Source organism: Photinus pyralis, unplaced genomic scaffold (assembly GCF_008802855.1).
Source record: "Photinus pyralis isolate 1611_PpyrPB1 unplaced genomic scaffold, Ppyr1.3 Ppyr1.4_LG10, whole genome shotgun sequence".
Taxonomy (NCBI): Eukaryota; Metazoa; Arthropoda; class Insecta; order Coleoptera; family Lampyridae; genus Photinus; species Photinus pyralis.
Genome location: NW_022170250.1, coordinates 20,277,467 through 20,280,116, shown reverse-complemented (window position 1 = coordinate 20,280,116; position 2,650 = coordinate 20,277,467). Strand labels below are relative to the sequence as shown.

The 2,650-nt window shown below is 34.5% G+C and overlaps 1 protein-coding gene across 2 annotated transcripts in view; it reads right to left on the bottom strand.

Annotated features, from left to right (window-relative positions):
• LOC116161281 (synaptotagmin-7) overlaps positions 1–2,650 on the bottom strand; it is a 650,310-nt gene that overhangs the window by 47,062 nt on the left and 600,598 nt on the right. The gene's annotated exons all lie outside the window — the stretch shown is intronic.

The window sequence follows — 2,650 nt, the reverse complement described above, 5'->3', positions numbered from 1 at the left end:
TTTCCCAAATTTTGGGGCAATTGTAGAGCTCCTACGTTGTTGTCATTTATTTAAAGTGGAAGATCTAACGTTTTCCCAAATTTTGGGGCAAGTATAGAACTCCTACGTTGTTGTCATTTATTTAAAGTGAAAGATCTAACGTTTTCCCAAATTTTGGGGCAAGTATAGAACTCCTACGTTGTTACAATTTATTTAAAAGTGGAGGATCTATTGTTTTCCCCAATTTTGGGGCAAGTGTAGAGCTCCTACGTTATTGTCATTTATTTAAAGTGGAAGATCTAACGTTTTCCCAAATTTTGGGGCAAGTATAGAACTCCTACGTTGTTGTCATTTATTTAAAGTGAAAGATCTAACGTTTTCCCAAATTTTGGGGCAATTGTAGAGCTCCTACGTTGTTACAATTTATTTAAAAGTGGAGGATCTATCGTTTTCCTCAATTTTGGGGCAAGTGTAGAGCTCCTACGTTATTGTCATTTATTTAAAGTGGAAGATCTAACGTTTTCCCAAATTTTGGGGCAAGTATAGAACTCCTACGTTGTTGTCATTTATTTAAAGTGAAAGATCTAACGTTTTCCCAAATTTTGGGGCAAGTATAGAACTCCTACGTTGTTGTCATTTATTTAAAGTGGAATCAAACGTTTTTCCAGAAATCTTGGCTAAGATATAACTCCCTACTTTACAATTTATTAAAAGTGAAGATCTATTCGTTTCCTCAATTGGGGAAGTGTAAGCTCCTACTATTGTCATTTATTTAAATGGAATCTAACGTTTTCCAAATTTGGCCAAGTATAGAATCCTACTTGCTTGTCATTTATTTAAAGGGTAAAATCTAACTTTCCCAAATTTGGGGCAATTGTAACTCCTACGTGTTGTCATTATTTAAATGGAAGATCTAACGTTCCAAATTCTGGGCAAGTATAGAACTCCTACGTTTACAATTATCTTAAAAGTGAGTGAGATCTATTTGTTTTCCCCAGATTTGCCAAGTGTAGAGCTCCTACTTATTTCATTATTTAAAGTGAAGATCTAACGTTTTCCAAATTTGTTTGGGCAAGTATAGAATCCTACGTTTACCAATTAATTTAAAATTGGAGGATCTATTGTTTTCCCCATTTTTGGGCAGAGTGTAAAGAGCTCCTACGTTTTGTCATTTATTTAAATGAGAGATTATTTTTTCCCCAATTTGGGCAAGATAGAACCCTACGTCTGTACAATTTATTTAAAAAGTGAGATCTATCTTTTCCCAACTTTTGGAGGCCAACGTAGAGCTCCTAGCGTATTCATTATTATAAAGTGGAAGATCTAACGTTTCCCAAATTTGGGGCAGTATAAACTCCTACGTTGTTTCATATTATTTAAAGTGAAAGATCTAACGTTTCCCAAATTTTGGAGGCAATCTGTTAAGCTCCTACGTTTATCATTATTTAAGGAATCTAACGTTTCCCCAAATTTGGGCAAAGTAATAGAATCCACGTTCTTTACAAATTTATTTTAAACATGGAGATATTTGTTTTCCCCAATTTGGCAAGTGTAGAGATCCTACGTTTATTGTCATATTTATAAGTGAAGATCTAACTTTTCCCAAATTGGCAAGTATAGAACTCCTACGTTGTTACAATTTATTTAAAAGTGGAGGATCTATCGTTTTCCTCAATTTTGGGGCAAGTGTAGAGCTCCTACGTTATTGTCATTTATTTAAAGTGGAAGATCTAACGTTTTCCCAAATTTTGTGGCAAGTATAGAACTCCTACGTTGTTGTCATTTATTTAAAGTGAAAGATCTAACGTTTTCCCAAATTTTGGGGCAAGTATAGAACTCCTACGTTGTTGTCATTTATTTAAAGTGAAAGATCTAACGTTTTCCCAAATTTTGGGGCAATTGTAGAGCTCCTACGTTGTTGTCGTTTATTTAAAGTGGAAGATCTAACGTTTTCCCAAATTTTGGGGCAAGTATAGAACTCCTACGTTGTTACAATTTATTTAAAAGTGGAGGATCTATCGTTTTCCTCAATTTTGGGGCAAGTGTAGAGCTCCTACGTTATTGTCATTTATTTAAAGTGGAAGATCTAACGTTTTCCCAAATTTTGGGGCAAGTATAGAACTCCTACGTTGTTGTCATTTATTTAAAGTGAAAGATCTAACGTTTTCCCAAATTTTGGGGCAAGTATAGAACTCCTACGTTGTTGTATTTATTTAAAGTGGAAGATCTAACGTTTTCCCAAATTTTGGGGCAAGTATAGAACTCCTACGTTGTTGTCATTTATTTAAAGTGAAAGATCTAACGTTTTCCCAAATTTTGGGGCAATTGTAGAGCTCCTACGTTGTTGTCGTTTATTTAAAGTGGAAGATCTAACGTTTTCCCAAATTTTGGGGCAAGTATAGAACTCCTACGTTGTTACAATTTATTTAAAAGTGGAGGATCTATCGTTTTCCTCAATTTTGGGGCAAGTGTAGAGCTCCTACGTTATTGTCATTTATTTAAAGTGGAAGATCTAACGTTTTCCCAAATTTTGGGGCAAGTATAGAACTCCTACGTTGTTGTCATTTATTTAAAGTGAAAGATCTAACGTTTTCCCAAATTTTGGGGCAAGTATAGAACTCCTACGTTGTTGTCATTTATTTAAAGTGGAAGATCTAACGTGTTTCCCAAA